This window comes from Lissotriton vulgaris, chromosome 4_1 (genome assembly GCF_964263255.1).
Source record: "Lissotriton vulgaris chromosome 4_1, aLisVul1.2, whole genome shotgun sequence".
NCBI classification, from domain to species: Eukaryota; Metazoa; Chordata; class Amphibia; order Caudata; family Salamandridae; genus Lissotriton; species Lissotriton vulgaris.
Window position 1 is genome coordinate 2090097609 of NC_141691.1, and position 19649 is coordinate 2090117257.

The window sequence follows — 19649 nt, forward strand, 5'->3', positions numbered from 1 at the left end:
TTTTTACCTACATCTGATTTACCGAATCTAGAATACCGAATAGGTAAAATTCGGTATTCTAGAGTTGGTAAATCAGATTTACCTACATCGGGCCCCAACTGACTTATGCAGACAATGGATAATACTTACATTTACTCACCTACACACTTATACAAACACCACTTCATCTATTCATATAGATAGTAACTCACACTTAGTGTGTTATAAAATCACTATTAGAAATATACAGTTATCCATACAGTGACTCATATAATCACTAAGTCTTAGGCTCACTTAATTAGATATCACTGTCACATACACTGCTTTTTTCAGGTTTAATGGGGATGTACCATTGAGAGAAATATTTCAGCACCACCACAGCCATAAACATATACACTCACTGAGAACAACTTATAACATGTAGTCCTAACCTCATATACCTACTGAATGAACTATTCACACATTTTTGGGCAATCACACACCCCACCAAACCACATAGACATTCATTTACCCATACAAATACTCAGTTAAGAAACCATTAACAAATATATTATTTTACATAGCAATAAAGACAAAACAATAAAGACATTCACACAGTTTAGTAACTACACATTATATATAGTGAGATTCTACAAATTAGTCAAGGAAACAATCAATGACACTGTTACTAAATCCACCATTCACACATTTATATTTATAAATCAACTCATTCTTCAATGCAAAGTAGTGTATTTATAATACATATTTAAATATCAAACCAAACCACATTCACTGGATGATGTCATCAGTGATGTCACTGACCATTTCATGAATGATGTAATATGTGACATCATCAGCAGTGGATTGCGGGCGCGCAAGTTATAGTGAGTACAACTAACTATAACGGGGGAATTTCAATGGTTTTGTATGAGTAAAATATCCAGCTCACTATAACTGGTGTGAAACCTATGGTTTTTTCAGTGAATTTCAAAGGTTTTTTAAATGCTAATCCCTAACTATAACGTGTGTGAAACCTATGTTTTTTTTAAAGTGAATATATATATATAGTTAGGACCTAGTTACCATAGGAAATCTTCAACATTCTATTGGGAATAACTTTAGAGCTGATTGAGTAATCTGTGTGTAATTTTCCTTAAAATTGCCTCGCTCCGCTCTGCTCCTTCCCTAAAAGTTTCGGGGATTTCGTCATGCGGGGGCTGAGAAAAAATGGGGTTCCCAAAATGTGTTTTTCCCATGGTAATTTCCATAGGAAATTTTAGACACGGCTACAGCCCGAACGGCTGAATGGAATTACACCAAACTTGGCAAAATGGTAGGGAATGGTATTGAGATGTGCCTTTGCTATGTTTGGTGAAGATCCCTCCAGTAGTTTTTGCAAAAATTTAATGTGAAATGTAGCCCAAAGCAATTTTCCATAGGACATTTAGACACGGCTACAGACCGAACGGCTGAATGGAATTACACCAAACTTGGCAAAATGGTAGGGACTGGTATGCAGTAGTGCCTTTTTTATATTTAGTGAAAATCACTCCAGTAGTTGTTGAAAAAATTAAATTTTCCCAAATTATATATCTATGGGCGGTACACCGTCTGCGCACGGTTCATGCACGGTCCTTGCACGGTCCTTGCACTGTGCGCGGACCCTAGCATGCGCGAGTGGAATTCTGATTGGCTTTTGGACGTCTGTCAACATTCCAGTCAGTCGAGATAAGGAAGTGCTGTCCGCCATCTTGTTTTTGTGGCAAAAGGTAGCTGTAAACAGAAGGCTAGTACTTGAAAATGGGGCAAGGTAGAGATTCCTGATCCCCCTAGGTTTTGTCATGGGGTCTCTAAAGGACCCCGAAGATCGCAAAAAATGTTTTTTGTTTTTTTTATACCCCGGGGTCCGCGCACCGTGCGCGGATGGTGGTCTAAACAGAGAAAAAAAATACATTTAAATAACAAGTTTGAGTGTTTAGATGTTGGTTAAGTGTAATATTGAGTGGTGACTTCTTCACCTTTGGGTTTAGATAGGTGTTTTGTGGTGAGTTAGTATGGTAATAGATAGAGAGCAGTGGGTGTAGGTTGAAGATTATGTGAGTTAAAAAGTGTTGAAATTTTGAACCAATTAAAATCTTACTTTGGTTTTGATTTTGTGTGTGATGACATTTGATTGGCTGGGCATCTGATTATGAATGAGAAATGAGAGGGAAACACAGCCATTTTGTAGTTATAGTGTCTGAGGTACACTTCTGAGGGATTCTTTTGAGTTGAATTTCTGGTGTGACATTGACACAGTATTTACTAATCAACAACAAGAGCAAATGTCAGATATACACAAGACTTAAAAGTAACAAGGGCATTTGGAATACACCGGGGCGTTCGCCAAGGGTATTTTTTAGTCCCATTCTTCTTCAACCTGTACATTAACGATTTAGAAGAGTATCTCTTAGGCACGGGAGTTGACTACCCTTATGTTGGACGGAAAGGATTGCTGGTACTGCTATATGCGGACGACGCAGTCCTGATTTCCAGGACTGCAACAGGCCTACAAACCCTGTTAAAAGCATTTCATGACTTCATGAAGTCACGGGATTTGAGTATTACCAACTCAAAATCTTATGTCATGAAGGTAGGCTTGGGGAATAAAAAGCTTAACACCTTTAATGTTAATGGGGAAAAAATCCCCGTGGCTAAGACATTTTCTTATTTGGGTGTCCTTTTTGACCATCAGCTAAATTGGGGACCCGCAGTACAGAGAAAAATGGGAGAGGTAGCTAGGGCTAATGCAGCCATACTTGACTTTGCAAGAAAAATGGGCAATAGTCCGGTGGCTGCACTGCTCCAACTCTATCAAGTAAAAAGCATGTCTATTGCATGTAATGTAAGCGAGCTATGGGGGCTCACTTCTTCTAGAGGCCTGGAGGTTGCAGAAAATAGCTTTTTAAAACGGGTTTTGAGGGTACCAAGGGGCACAGGCAACTTTCCTGTCCACGAAGAATTGGGTATGCCCTATTTGAGCGACAGAATAGCCGTAAATCCTATACTTTGTTGGCTAAACTGTTGGACAAATACTGAAATACCCCTTACTCAACAAATCTTGAAAGAAGCATTAACATGGGAAAATGGATCTAAAGTCCCCTGGCTCGAATATATCAGCGAATGTTTATCTGAACTAGGGCGTCCTGACCTTTTTGCAACCCCAGAGCTTATTACTAAATATGACGTAATTTTTGTGAAGAAGACCTTCATTGCTTCTAGGTATTTAGCCCGAGACGAGGCCGAATTTAAGAAAGACAGTGTCCGGAAACATGTGTTACTAAAAACCTGTGCGCAAATGGAACCGTACCTGTCGTGGCCCCTGTCAGGTTATGATCGCTTTTTGCTTTTGAGGTTTTGCCTAGATTTATTCCATCTTTTATTGGCCGTACCGAAGGGGGCCCATCGAGGCCAAGTGTTGCCACCTTGCTGCTGCGACGATAAGTCTCCGCAAGATCTAGCACACTTTTTATTCATCTGCCCCTTTTATCTCGTACCACGGAAGTTATATCTAAAACCAATCCTCAAACAATTGAATTTTGCACAAATCCGAAACAGCACTTTACTACCTCCAACTACTCAGTTGTGACTGCACTTTATTTGTATGTAGCTTTTTAAAACTTGTAATCAAATTTAGGAAAAGTATGGAGGGATAATTGCGTTGTTGCCGAGAGAAACATTTTAAATCTAACATAACTTTTTATATTTAACATTTTTTTTACTGTATATTCTGTCTGTGACCTTTTACTTTATGTGATTCTTAGTAATATATGAATTTTATGTGTTAACTGTAAATTTACTGAAATGTGCTTTTATGGATGTTACTACGAACATTCGAATAAAGTTATTTTTACAAGGTTAGTTGTTAGTTTGTAAGGAGATCTATGTTGTTTAGTTTAAGTTAATATGAAAAATGTTTTGCTACTCTATCTGTCTTTCTCTCTCTCTCACTGTGCCCCTTTCTGTCCACCACTGTTCTTTTTCCTTTCTATCTTTTTCTAAAAAAAAATTTGTTTCACTTATTCCTTTTTCTTCTCTCTTTATATTGTTGTTTTTCTCTCAGTCTTCGATGTTCCTGTTGATGATAGTAATTTTGAAGGAGAACTTTATGATGGAGGAGATGGCATGGAGGATTTCTATATGAATCCTTGGATTCAGATTTAATGGAAGCTTTGGAGTTCATTGAGTTTGAGGATTCTTTTTGGGAGATTTTCAATGTCGATATTGCTGATGATGCAATGTTAGATGATGATTTACATTTCTAAAATTCCCAACAATAAATTTATATTTAGTAAATAAAATGTGTTTGAGAAATGAGATTTGTAGTATAGAGTGCAACATTTTTGTGTTATATAGTAAGTTTACTCATATCCTTAAGTCTTAATGAAATGTAAAGACATGGAGATTGCATGATAGCATGGGAACCGTGTAAATGTAACTGCATTGCTGTAATTTTTGAAATACCAATGCTGCCTTGTCTTTTTATACTACCCTAACAACAGTGCACTATCCTTATTACTAAAGACTTGATAAAGCTAATTTAATATTAAGTATTTCTAAAAACGATAAATTAAAGTGATTTATTTTTCTTTCCAAGTTACAGCAAGAAAATTTAAATATAAAATGGATCACCACAATGAGGAGGCCGTTGTAATTTTTAATGAATCTTCTGCAACCTATATTGAGATTATCAATGAACTAGAAATTGACAGTATCAGTAATAATCAAGTTGATGTTGGAGGCGAAGACATGATGGAATTCTTTGATCAGTCTTTGGATGATGAATTAGTAGAATGTTTGGACACCATAGAGTGCCAGGAAATTTCTTTGCAGACTTTTCATGAGGAGAATCCAGAAGATGTGAATGAAGGAGAAATACCAGATCAGTTAATGTTGGAAGTTTTTTTAAATTTTGAAAATTCTGAAGAGTAAATTTATATTTAGAAAGTAAGAATTGATTGTTTGTAATTTATGAGGTAGTTTCCAAGTGATTATGGTAAGACTTGTAGTTTAGAGCGCAATATCGCCGCCATTTTGTGGTTTCAAAAGAAAGTGAACAATAAAAGATGAAAACGTAGAAAGGGGTTCCCTGAAGGACTCCAAAGGTCAAAAATAATATTTATTTAAAAAAAAAAAAATTCTATAGGTTCGTGCACGGGAAGTGCTCAGAGAGTGCCCTGTGAGTGCTCGGAGAGCGCACCCTAACGCCGCCATTTTGTGGTTTTTAAAGAAAGTTAACAACAAAAGATGAAAACGTGGAAAGGGGGCAGGGTTGAGTGTCCATGACTCTATAGGCCTTCTCAGGGGGCCTCTAAAGGGACTCCAAAGGTCAAAAATAATGTTTATTTAAAAAAAAAATGAAATATTTCAGAAGGTCCGTGTACGGGGAGTGCTCGGAAAGTGCTCCGTACGCGGACCTTTTTAAAAATGAATAAAAAAACATAAGGGTAAAAAACATATTTGAGTGTTTAGATGTTATTTGGCTCTAAAAAGAACTGTTGTGTTCATTGTGTTTTGTTTTGTACCTACAAGTAAGTACCAATGCAGAGTCTGATGTTACAGAGAAAGACTATGTTCCCATCATCAGTGAAATGTACACCATCTCTCCTATAGATGCATTGCATGTTGTAACGCAAGTTGTTGTGGTATGTACTACCCATTCCATAGTCTCTCATGTAAGCAGAAACAAATGTATTTACATGTTTCCTTGCTTTCTCAATCTGCGGACAAAATTGGTTGGACCAATTCCATTTTTGTCTTTGGCATATATTGGAATAGACAAAGGCAGTTTGAGGATAAAGTGACATCAAGTGTCCAAAGATGTCCTTTAAAAGCATTTCCAGACCTACCCCAGTCAATGTGCCTAAATCATTTCCACCACAGTGCACAATTATGACGACAGGGAGTGGGAGATGCATAAAGGATTTCACCAATGGTATCAATTGGTGACATCTCAATCCTCTCTGGCCAATCCACAAAATATTCACATTTGGTAAATCAAGGTTGTGAATTCCTCTGTTTGCTGCGTACCTCTTAGAGCAGAAAATAAAGCTGTGTCCAACAATCCATACTGAAGGCATCTTCAAGGCAGGTGTGGTTGTACTCAGATGAGGGCTGTAAATGAAATGGCAGTTGGAAAGCTTGCAGTTTAGAAAAAAAAGAGGATGGCATTCACTGCACTTGAAGCTTAAGAAATGATTGGTGCTTTCTGAAAATGTAACACAGCATATTAGGGTGCATAGTTTTGATTTTTAAAAGAAGCCATTCAAATGGTTGAGAAAATATCTTTGAAAGGAACAATGCACATGATTAGCTGGTATATTGAGAGCTCAAACACCCTTGCTGGGTTCATTTGCAACATTGTTTGATTAACTTTTTACCTGTGTCTTAAGTTAGGTGGGAGTTACCATGGTAACAGGCTGAATTAGCACTAGGGGGATGGGTGAATATTATGTGAGTTTGAAAGTGTGTGAGCAATGGAAGACAGAGGAACATCAGTTCAGTTATACACCCCCAAAAAATCGAAAAAAAACAGAAAAATCAGCACAGTCCATGATGCTTAAATTCAAGACACCCCACAGAAAGACTACGCACATGCAACACTCACTAGTCACTACCCCTGGTGAAAAGGCCACAACAACAGGCCAAAAAAACGAAAATCACAGAAAAATCAGCACAATCCCAAGCCATCCAGCCCCTCCATGATGTTTAAATTCAAAACAACCCACAGAAAGACTAGGCACATGCACCACTCACTACCCCTGGGCCCTGGGCATAATGGATGAAAGCTAGGCAAAATGGGTGCAGGCCTGAGAACACTGCCTGCATTCAAAATGGCCCCCTCCATCACAGCACATGGCCAGGGCCTGTAGCAGCACTCAAAATGGCCCCCAACCACATGGCCTGTCCACAACAGGCCCAAAAAACGAAAATCACAGAAAAATCAGCACAATCCCATGCCATCCAGCCCCTCCATGATGTTTAAATTCAAGACAACCCACAGAAAGACTAGGCACATGCACCACTGACTACCCCTGGGCATAATGGATGAAAGCTAGGCAAAATGGGTGCAGGCCTGAGAACACTGCCTGCATTCAAAATGGCCCCCTCCATCACAGCACATGGCAAGGGCCTGTAGCAGCACTCAAAATGGCCCCCAACCACATGGCCTGTCCACAACAGGCCCAAAAAACGAAAATCACAGAAAAATCAGCACAATCCCATGCCATCCAGCCCCTCCATGATGTTTAAATTCAAGACAACCCACAGAAAGAATAGGCACATGCACCACTCACTACCCCTGGGCCCTGGGCATAATGGATGAAAGCTAGGCAAAATGGGTGCAGGCCTGAGAACACTGCCTGCATTCAAAATGGCCCCCTCCATCACAGCACATGGCCAGGGCCTGTATCAGCACTCACAATGGCCCCCAACCAAATGGCCTGTCCACAACAGGCCCAAAAAACGAAAATCACAGAAAAATCAGCACAATCCCATGCCATCCAGCCCCTCCATGATGTTTAAATTAAAGACAACCAACAGAAAGACTAGGCACATGCACCACTCACTACCCCTGGGCCCTGGGCATAATGGATGAAAGCTAGGCAAAATGGGTGCAGGCCTGAGAACACTGCCTGCATTCAAAATGGCCCCCTCCATCACAGCATATGGCCAGGGCCTGTAGCAGCACTCAAAATGGCCCCCAACCACATGGCCTGTCCACAACAGGCCCAAAAAACGAAAATCACAGAAAAATCAGCACAATCCCATGCCATCCAGCCCCTCCATGATGTTTAAATTCAAGACAACCCACAGAAAGACTAGGCACATGCACCACTCACTACCCCTGGGCCCTGGGCATAATGGATGAAAGCTAGGCAAAATGGGTGCAGGCCTGAGAACACTGCCTGCATTCAAAATGGCCCCCTCCATCACAGCACATGGCCAGGGCCTGTAGCAGCACTCAAAATGGCCCCCAACCACATGGCCTGTCCACAACAGGCCCAAAAAACGAAAATCACAGGAAAAATCAGCACAATCCCATGCCATCCAGCCCCTCCATGATGTTTAAATTCAAGACAACCCACAGAAAGACTAGGCACATGCACCACTCACTACCCCTGGGCCCTGGGCATAATGGATGAAAGCTAGGCAAAATGGGTGCAGGCCTGAGAACACTGCCTGCATTCAAAATGGCCCCCTCCATCACAGCACATGGCCAGGGCCTGTAGCAGCACTCAAAATGGCCCCCAACCACATGGCCTGTCCACAACAGGCCCAAAATACGAAAATCACAGAAAAATCAGCACAATCCCATGCCATCCAGCCCCTCCATGATGTTTAAATTCAAGACAACCCACAGAAAGACTAGGCACATGCACCACTCACTACCCCTGGGCCCTGGGCATAATGGATGAAAGCTAGGCAAAATGGGTGCAGGCCTGAGAACACTGCCTGCATTCAAAATGGCCCCCTCCATCACAGCACATGGCCAGGGCCTGTAGCAGCACTCAAAATGGCCCCCAACCACATGGCCTGTCCACAACAGGCCCAAAAAACGAAAATCACAGAAAAATCAGCACAATCCCATGCCATCCAGCCCCTCCATGATGTTTAAATTCAAGACAACCCACAGAAAGACTAGGCACATGCACCACTCACTGCCCCGGGTGAAAAGGCCACAACAGGCCAAAAAAACGAAAATCACAGAAAAATCAGCACAATCCCAAGCCATCCAGCCCCTCCATGATGTTTAAATTCAAAACACCCCACAGAAAGACTCAGTGCACCCACCACTGAGTACCCCTGGGCAAAAGGCCCCAAAACAGCCCAAAAATCGAAAATTCCAAAATTGTAGTTGCAGCAACTGTAATGCCCCAAACAAACTTCTAATCCAAAAGTGATCCAAAGAAAGTCAAAAAGGCCTCAAATCCAAATATCCAGCAGCATCCACAAAAAGTAATCCTTCCAGCTCCAGATCCAAATGTAAAGTGACCAGGAGATGGACAAAGCACTGGGAGAAGCCTGCTGGACAGGAACAGGAAGTTGAAGACTGTGGGGCACTTCCTTCCTCCCACCCCCGCCCCCTCCCCAAAATGGACTCCTCGCAAAAAAAGTGCAGGCAAATGTCATCCTAAGGAGGTATTCAGATAAAAATCATCATTTCCAGAAGGTTTATGCTGCTTGCTGGTGGATTTCTTGTGCAGAATTGCAAATTTTATATTTTCGCGTGTGCGAGATTGTTGCTGCTCGCCGCATCTCAAAGCTCGCAATTGCGAAGTACCGCGATACGTGATCACGGCGTACTCGCGTTGACAAACTCTTGCTGTAAAAGTTGGCAAGCCGCGATTACGTAATCGCGCTTGCCAAATTCCCGCGGGATCCCGCAGCAAGATCCAAAATGGCGCAGCACTCGCAAAATATCAAGAAAAATAACTCGGCAAACGATGAATGACGGGAAGTAAACGCCGCGCGCCGCAAAATTGTATCACCAAGAAAAAAAAAATCCGCTGCGTGCGAATTTGCGGATTTTGCGGGAAATCCGCAAATCTCGCGGATTGCGAATTTACCGAAAATCCGCAAAATCCGCGAGCGGAACGGATTTTCCGCCCATGCTTAGAGGAGACAGACACAGGTTTGGGCTTTTGGAAGGCGGGGGGGAATCACCCCCCCGGCCGTATTTATTAAAATATGAAACAAAATTTAAAACATTAAATTAAAACGTTTCATGAATTATGTACAATTTTACTTTCATTACATTTTGATGAAGACATGTTCTTTGGCTAACCTTCCCTTGTCGTGGGGGCCCCCTTTCACTCGACGCCATCTTAAAGGTCGTCCGAGTTCCCGTGTGAGGTATCTGTAGGAAGGACAGCGTGGACTCCCCCCCTTCCCCACACTCTCTTCCGCCGGAGCGGATATCCGGCCCCCGGGAAATTCGTAGGAGGGGCATCTAGCTGTCTCCCCCCTGAGAGGGGCCTATGGCCGTCTCCCCCTAGGCGACCCATCCGTAGTGGGTGCTGCCTCCCCGTGGGAGGGGCCAATGGCCGCCTCCCCCGGGCACTCCCATCCATTCTGGGTGGCGCCCCCCTCTAGGGACCTTGAAATTACTGCTCACCGATCATGACCTTACCGCCACAGGCCGGATAGTTGACTGACTATCCGGCCCCCCACACCTCCTAAAGGTCATGCCTCCTCAAACCCTTTAGCCATGCTATGAAGTCTCCTATGAGTAAATCATTCCCCGCCCTGGACAGGTGAACCCCATCATTCAAATAAAAGTGATCACCCCGAATACACCCATGGGGAATGCTATGCAACTGCGCGGAGCGAAACAATTTCCCTACTTTATTGTTGACCCTCTTTTCGAGTGGTTCAACGCTGACACAGAGAGACCCCCCCCGCCAAACTCTCCTGGGAATCATGTGGGACCAGGCGATTGTGCACCCCGGGAGCCTCTTAGCCAACCAGCTAACTGCCGACAAAATGTGTTCCAATAACACTCGTCTTCCCAGTCTTACTAAGTCATTGCCCCCCAAGTGTACTATGACTATAGATGGTGGTGACCTTTGCCGCCCTAAAAGACCCTCCACAAAAGATTGAAATTGGTCAAAACAGAGGCCACCCTTCCCATGGAAGGTCACTCTGTACCCGTATTACCCAGATGCGTGAGTCGCGTCACCTGCCATGAATACGTCCCCGGCGTGCCTCACGTATGAGTGGCCCACGACCCATACCACTTGCTCTCCAGTCGGTGATCCTCGACCGCTGGTCCCCTGGTGATGGGTTGACTCCAAATTCCGCCCCGCGTCACAGGCTTGCGAAACTGTAATTCAACCAAAAGATAACAAGCGTGAGTGCATTTCATCAGTCTTTTACAACATGTCCAATCGCACATACCTTTTGAAGTAGTTTGAGGACCAACGGCCTAGCTGTTTCACTTCTTCCGCACCCAGACCCCGGGCCGTAGCCTCAGTAGCGGCCCCTATTCTAAATGAGTGGGTCCCAAAATCGCACGGGTCCATGTCCGCCGCAGCGATTGTAAGTGCTAACACCTTCTGAAACTGAAATCTCATCGAAGGCGTGCCGTCCTTGTGCCTACGCAGGCTCCCTCCCCATGTCGCCGACCTCTGTGCCAAATATTCCTCTAAACACTTTATCGGACAAGTGGGGCACCCTCGAGCGCGCTGCACAACAACACTATCTCCCATAGCTCCCTGGTCTGTCTTGGACCTGGCTATCGAGATTAGCATTGAATCACCCCGTATTTGTACGTGATCCCTGGATAAGCCTCCCTCCATATCTTTCTTGTTCCTCGCCACGAGTTCGCTTACCCGCATGGCCCCATGAAATGCCAAGGTGAAAGCTGCCCGGAACAGAACTGCTTCGGAAGGGGAGGAGCATGTCTCATCCAGCTTTGCTAAAAGCCGAGACAATCTCTCTAAACCAATCGGGCGCCTCGTATCTTGTCTGCGACCCTCCAGGCGTAGCCAGCCGCGGAGCGCCTTCCTGACTAAAAAGGAACCCGTCAGGTCCCTTATGCCGTGGAGCTGTGCCATGAATGAAATGGCCGCCCTATGTCTGTTGGCAGTTGCCGCTGATCGGCCTTCTCTATGCAGCGCTACCAAGAAGCCCAGGAAGGATTCCTCCTGTCCCCAGCAATGTCTCCCTGCCGGGCCTAAAAAGGTGCAGTAGGAACGAAACGCTCCCTCATAAGCCTTCCTTGTCCTGGGCGCTAAGCTGGCTGCCACGAGGTCTTGTAATCCAGGGCACCGATAAGCCATAGTGCTTCGGGGAACGGTGCCGCTACTAGGTCTGCTGTGGGTAGATAGCCCCTGAAAGCCTGCATGTGTGAACGAGAGAGTGCATCAGCTGCATTATTCAGTACACCCGGCACATGTTTTGCCCTGAACTGTACATTCAATCTCATGCAACGTAAAACAATTTCTTTTAACAGTCTCAAGATCCACTTGCAGCGGGCTGCCTGCTGATTAATGCACTCAACCACAGTCATATTGTCGGACCAAAACACTACTGAGGGGTCCCTAAAATCGTCTGGCCATGCCAACAGAGCAACCCAAATGGGAAACAGGTCCAAGAACCCAATGTTACCTGTCAGGCTGCTGGAGTGCCACCACGTCGGCCATACTTGCGCCGACCATCGGTTATCAAAGATGGCGCCAAATCCCATGCTCCCAGCTGAATCGGTCCACAAACCCAGTTCGTCCGACGATGCAGGCGGTTTGTTCCACACTACTCGACCGTTGGAGTCCGCCAGAAATGCCAACCAAATGCGCATATCCTGGCGAACCTCTGCTGACAGTCTCGTGCGGTGGTGTCCCTCCTTGAGGCCGACCATAGCCTGTGCAATAGAGCGTGAGAAGGGGCGAGCCATCGGTATTACTCTCAAGGCAAAGTTAAGCTGACCCACTGTTTGTTGTAACTGGTGCAGGGTCACTTTGTCTTTGCTCAGGCATTGTGTTAAGGAAGCCCTGAACTTGGCCACCTTCTCCATTGGCAAACGGAAGCATCCTTCCACTGAATCGAGCTCAATTCCCAGAAACTCCAGTGAAGTAGATGGCCCCACCGTCTTACCTGGTGCCAATGGGACTCCAAACTCCTGCATGAGGATGCAGAAGTCCTGCAGCGCCTGTGCACATTTAGCATTGCCGGCCGGCCCTAAGAACAGGAAGTCATCTAGATAGTGCATCACTTGTCTATGCCCTGTGGCCTCGGTGAATGCCCACTCTAAAAAGCAGCTGAACATCTCAAAATAAGCACAAGAAATTGAGCAACCCATGGGCATGCATTTATCCATGTAATAACTTCCTTGGAACGTAAAACCTAGCAAGCGCTGGTCCCGTGGGTGTACCGGGAGCAACCTGAATGACGATTCGATGTCCGATTTCGCCATCAGAGCCCCGGGGCCCAGGTGATTCATTAGGACAACGGCATCGTCGAACGATGCGTACTGAACTGAACAGACATCCGGATCAATGGCTTCATTCACCGAGGCCCCCCTCGGGCCGACAGATTGTGAATGAGTCTATACTCCCCTGGGTCTTTCTTTGGAACCACTCCCAGAGGTGAACACACGAAGTCCGCAACCGGTGGGCATGGGAAAGGCCCCGCTACCCGCCCCAAGCTGACTTCTTTGGAAATTTTCCTAGCTGCCACAGCTGGGTTGTGTTGGACAGATTGCTGATTTTTACAAAAGGAGCTCCCCCGAAAATTCCCCGCCGGGATGTTGAAGCCATATAGGAAACCGTTCCTCAAAATCCCGGCGGATACATGATCAGGGTATTTGTTCAACCACGGAGTCAAAGCCATGATGTCGACAGGAGAAGATGATTGCTTCCCAAGCATCACCTCACTCTTGCTTGGACCCCCCCTTTCCTCCCGAACCACCGCTCTTGGATCTACAGCTACTCTCCGGGTGTGAGGAGTTCCCAGAGCCCGCACACGCATGCCGGAACCTACATGTTCCCTGGGGCCTGTTACAGTTGCCTCTGTTGAAACCCCAACAAACCCCGGGCTTGCCCCCATTTCCGCCGGTCTTGGGCTGTGATTCCCCACCAGCGCTTGCTCAAAAGGGCTGCGCAGGCTTTTGCTGAACTGTCCCAGGCCTGCTCCCGCCCGGCGAGGACGTACCTGCCGATCCAGGCAAGTGCTGCTTGTGCCACGATACCGTGTCGAGGCAATCCCATGTCAAAGTTGCATTAAACTCTTTAGACTTTCGGAATTGCATGTCATATCCTTTCCACTCATTCCCCCCGTACATGTTATAAAAATCCATGATCCTATTCTGGTAACAGGATAGCTCAGGCAACACTTCAGGCATACGTTCCCCCATTACTGCCGTAAATATAGAGAAGGCCTTCACCCAGTTCGCTACGGTCTCGTCGACCCTAAATTCCGCCATCTTGGCCCGCCATACGCTGGGGTGCCATAAATCTTTCTGGGTCTTTGCATATTCCATCTCACGATGGTCGGTCAATAATGAAAACATATTAACATACTTGTCCCCCCATATCATTTCCTTTGTGGCCGCTGGGATGTGCTGGGCCACCCTCTCGCGCCTTGAAGGCACTGAACTTTCCCCCACCATTGGCAATGGATTCTTACCGGGTTCAACCGCCGTGTCTGCTGTCTTTTCCCGGCCAACCGTAGTTACTCCTGGCGCCACCTGTGGGGAAACAGAAGGAACATTCGCCGTCCCGGCTTCTCTCGACTGCCGTAACTGCTCGATTATTAATCTAGCTTCCTCGGCCGGATCCCCCGCAGCCACTGCCCCCCCTGCTTTCTTTTTAAGCCAGGGCAACACTGCCGCTAACTGGAGGGCTAGTTCTGGGGGCATTTGATCATCATTAACCGGAGTAATTACAACAGGGATTGGTAAACCTATATCCGGACTCAGTACCGGGTTGTCCGCCGGTGTGATGGGGGCAGCTGGGGGCACCTCCGGAACCGGATCCTACCCGGAAACCGCCCTCCTCTTACTACGCTTCCCCCTACCCTCAGGGCCCCCTCCTGGCAAGGCCAGGCCTATCACCTTCTTAGGACGGCCCGAGTGGTTGTTCTGGGCCGCCAACTGTTTCTTAACCTCGGCCAAACCTCGACCGATCGAATCCACTTTACCCAGTTTTCGGTCCATGATCGCCATTCGGTTCGACAAGGTGCGCAGTACCTTCTCGAGCTCGGAGCTCTTTCCCGCTTTTTTGCCGGCCATAGCTTCGTTTACTCCACTCTAGTCGATCGACGAGGTCCCAGATCCTTCACACTCCTGGTACTGAAAGAGAAAGAACAAAGATTACAAGTTCTCAAAATTGCCGCTTGCTCCGTCGAGGGCTCACGAGCAACGAGTGGTGCAGCCTTCAGAGCACTGGAACAAGAGGATGCTTCTTTGGATTCCCGCTCTATTTATCCGTCTGCGGGAGGGCGGGGACCCTCCTCAGGTACGCCCACTGGGCGCGGTCTTCCGGGCGGGTGTCTAGGACAACCCCTTCTGGGCGGGAAGGGCGTGCTCCGGCTACGCCGCTTTGGGCATACCAGCCGAACCACGCCCCCTGTCCAAGATGGTTTCCCGGGGGATCGGGGCACCCATCCATACGTTCGAGGGGACCGAGTGGTCTTACCTTTCCATGCTTGCTTTTTTGCATTTAAGAATGCAACACATTCCTAAAACAGAGTATGATGTGTTATTTGGGGGAAAACACATCATTGTTTTTGGAGATCTACTGCAGCTAACTCCAGTGAAAGGACAACCAGTGTTTCAAATGCTTACGCATGAGGATACCAGAAAGTGCCTAGGAAGCATTGGAAATGTCAATATCAAGTTATATTTCAAATATGCAGAACTGCATAAAAATATGCGACGGCAAAGGATGAAGATTACAAAAACATTTTACAAGATGTAAGAATTGGAAAGTAACTGAACATGGCAAAGAAGCTTTACAGGCACGATTAATTTCAAATTTGTTTCCAAATGAAAATATTCTCCCAGATAATATCCATAAGAATATTGCTGAAAACTAAACTGTAATATGCTTGATGCCAACTCTACGAGAATGTTCAGTCTTCAACAACAAAATGTTAAAGTTAGAAAATCAAGAGATTGTGATACTGGAAGCTATTGATAAAATAGAGCACAAAGGAGTTACTATTATTTTGTCAGAGAAGTTGAAATCTAAGTTGGATTCTTTAGAGAAGACAATATCTAAAACTGCTGGGTTTGAAAAGACTCTATATGCATGTTTAAATTGTCGTATAATTTTACGACGTGATTTACATGTGGAAAGAGGTTTAGTAAATGGAGCAATGGGTCATGTTGTTGATTTTGTGAATTACCGAAATAGAGATGGAATTGAATTTTTGAAAAATAAATTTGATGGAATTGAAGAAGTACAACAGTTTAGTCGTTGTTCTGCTCGATTTTTGTTTGTGAAAGATTTACATGTGCGCCGAAAAGAGTTTCCTGTTTCTTTAGCATATGCAGTTACTATTCATAAATCGCAAGGTTTAAGTGTAGATAGTGTTTGGTGAATATTGGAAGTTCTGTCTTCAAGGAGGGTATGGCATATGTTGCTTTATCTCGAGTCAGAACTTTATCTGGATTGTATTTGATTGATTTTGATGAGACAAAGATTAGTGCAGATCTAAATTGTGTAAAGGAATATAATAGGTTAAGAAGAGAGTATGCTCCAAATTTACCTCAATATCCTCTATTTGAAAAGCGTGTGGTAGGCCGAAAAAGAAAAAATAGGAAAAATTGTAGCGAGGCTGTAGCAAAAAGAAGAAAAGTAGATGAACCAGTAATTGTAAGTGGAAACAAAGAGGATTCTGTTAAAGATATTGTTGGATTTCAATTTGAGAAGAGTTCTGGTGTCAACTGCTATGCAAATGTAGTGGTTAATGTTGTTTTTTTTCTCCAAAGTTTGCAAGAACAGATTGTTGAAAATCAGGATGAAAGATTTTGTTGTTTGTTGAATTCTGTGTTTGACAAGTGTAGCAGTGATAGTACAAAAATAGAAAGTGTTTCTGTTATTCAAAATGATTTAGATATATAATCTGGTATAAATCAATTTTCTCAGGATATTCAGTAAGATTGTCAGGAATTTCTAATGTACATGCTTGTTGTATTGCAAGAGGAAGGTATAGATGTTGAAAATCTTTTTGGCCTTTCTTCTAAATGGCAACATGACTGCGATAAGTGTTCCTTTTCAAGTAGTACTACAGTAGACACTGAAAGATTTATATATTTGACTTTACCAGACTGCAAACAGTGTCTTTTAATAATCTAGTTACAGCAGCAGATCAAAACATGGTTTGTACACAATGTAACTCTGCAATGCTATCAACATTATTTATACAAAGTTATGGACAGTATGTAATTTTAATGTTCCAACGATGTAGACCTGATGGAACTAAATTGACAACTTTAATTACAAATTTTGTGGCTTCTCAATTATCACTTTCAGGAAGAACCTTTGTAACTGTAGCAATTATTTTCCATGATGGTCCTTCAACAACTTCTGGACATTATACAGCTTATTTAAAATGTCAAAAAGGCTGGACTTATTGTAATGATACTCTTTTTACTTTCAAAAAATGTTTGCCTTTTGACTTTACCTAGTGTTTTTACAACCTAAATTTTAGGAAAAGTAATTGGCCTAGAAAGATTGGAACAGTTAATAAAAGTTAGTCATCAGGATAGTATATAATGTAGAGATTCTGATAGTTTTTTGGTTGTTTAATGTTTTATGGACATGATACACATCATTGGGTGGAGATGTAAATATTGTTAGGTGTTACAAAAGACGTTGGAGCTTTTCATGCAGAACATCGGGAATTGGAAAGTACGTCAATGAAAAATGATTTTCTCGTGTAAATGTTGATAATATATGTTTTTACATAAGTTTGTAATGATGGTCAATTGATTTTCAAACAACGTTTGCCTTTTCACTTAAGAAATTCTTACCTAGTGTTTTTAGAACCAAAATTTTAGAGAAAGTAATTGGACAATGAAGATTGGAGCAGTTAATAAAAGTAAGTGTGTTGTTCAAAATTAGTTTGTGAGTGAAAGTGATCAAGATAATTAGGAAACTTGGAGTTGTCATAGCGGTAGAGTAAGTGTATCACATAGTGAGTGATATCAGTATTATAAGAAATGTTAATCAAGAGTGAGTCAGACCTGCAAATATAACTAGTGTTGGATGATGAAATAGATGTTGGAGCTTTTCATTCAGAAAGTCGGGTAAATGGAAGTTCAAAACTACTATTAAGTAATTTCCAAAAAGAGGACTTTCTGTATACCATTTGGCCATGTGGAAAGGTATGTAAATGAAGAATACGTATTTCGGGTAAATGTGGTTAATATATGTTTCTATATCACTTTAGTTTGAGAGTATAATAATGAGATACTGTATGTTAGAAATTGCTGTTTGGAAGTTTTATGTGTTTTTTAAACACAATCATTTTGATTGTGTTTTATTTCCCGCTGTGATATGATGAGTAGTATTGAACTCACTGTTTTTAGTGAAAATCAATATATTCTGAGATCAGCGAAAATTAAACATATAACATGTTGTAAAAGTTAATTTTTATTTTGTATTGTGAAATATATATTATAACTGATTTGTTTACTCTCTTCCATAGATATTACTTTTATAAGGTAAGTACGACTGATAAAAAATTCATTTTCATTACTTTTTAATTTCTGTTTCTCTCTATCCTTCCCTCGCTCTCTGTCTCTTAACCTTACTGCCTTCATCCTTTTACTTTCTGACTCCCTTTCTCTAATGCTCACTCCCTTTAACTCATCCACATTTCATCACTGACCTATCTTTGCTCCTTCACTTAGTCCCCTTCTCTCACTCTTTCCTTCACTCCCTCTATCGCCTCACTCTTTTACTCCCCTTGTCTCATGCTCACTCACATTTATTCATCCTGTATCACCTCTGTTTCCTCAAACTTACTGTCATTTCTTACCCTACCTCACCCCTGTCCCCTTACTGTGCTTCCCTCACTTATCCTCATTCTCCATACTTCACTCCCCTTCTTCTTAGTCTTCTCACCCTTTAATCTTATGTCAGTCCCTCTGCTTCACTCCCCTTCACCTCCTTTTCCTTCCTTGGCTCCCTTACTAATTCCCCTTCTGTCACTCACCTTACTCCACTTCAAACACACCTTCTCAAAACTCCCTCTGTCCTCTTACTTTCTCTGTCCTTTTCCATCACTCTCTCTCTCTTTTCGCCTCACTCCTTTCATCACCTCACTCTGGTACTCCTCTTCCCTCACACTTACTCTCTTTAACTCACCCACACTGCCTCATTTACCTTTCTTTGATCCCTTACTCAGTCCTCTTCTTTCACAACTTCCGGCATTCCCTGTGTCTTCTCAATCATTTACTCCTAGTGTGTCAGGCTGACTCGACTTTATCCAATCTCTATCACTTTTCTTTCTTCAACCTCACTGTCCTTCTCTCACGCTCCTCAACCCCGTTTCCTTAGTACGCTTCCCTCAGTACCCCTTATTCCCCATCCTTCACTCCCTTTCCCCTTTCTTCTCTCCCCCACTTACCTTCTCTGAGTCGATCTGCTTCACTCCCCTTCACCTCTCTTTCCTTCCTTCACTCCCTCACTAATTTCCCTTTTGTCACTCACCTTACTCTACTTTAAACACATGTTATCAAAAATCCCTCTGTCGTGTTACTTCCTCTCTCCTTTTCCCTCACTTCCTCTCTCTTACCCTGACTTCCTCTGTCCCCTCAATCTGTCAGTTCTGTTCAGTCACCCTCAGTCACCTTCTATTCCTCACTGTCGTTAACGCACCCCACTCACTCCCCCTTGCCTCTCCTTCATTTCCCTTCCCTTACTCCTCTTTCCTCATTTAGTTTTGCTAAATCCCACTCCTTTAGTCCCTTACTCATTTTCAGTTCATGTGTCTTTCCTTCTGTGTCTCTGAATCTATCTGCCTCATTATCCTGTTAGTTATTTGCTCTCTCTTTATTTCTTTTTCCCTCTTTTTGTCCTTCCCCGTTCCTTTGTTTCCCTTTTTGTTTTTTAATCTTTTACTTTATTTGTAAGTACCCTTTTGTGACTTTTAATCTCCTGCCTTGTCTCTTGTATTGTGAATAATATATTATAACTGATTTG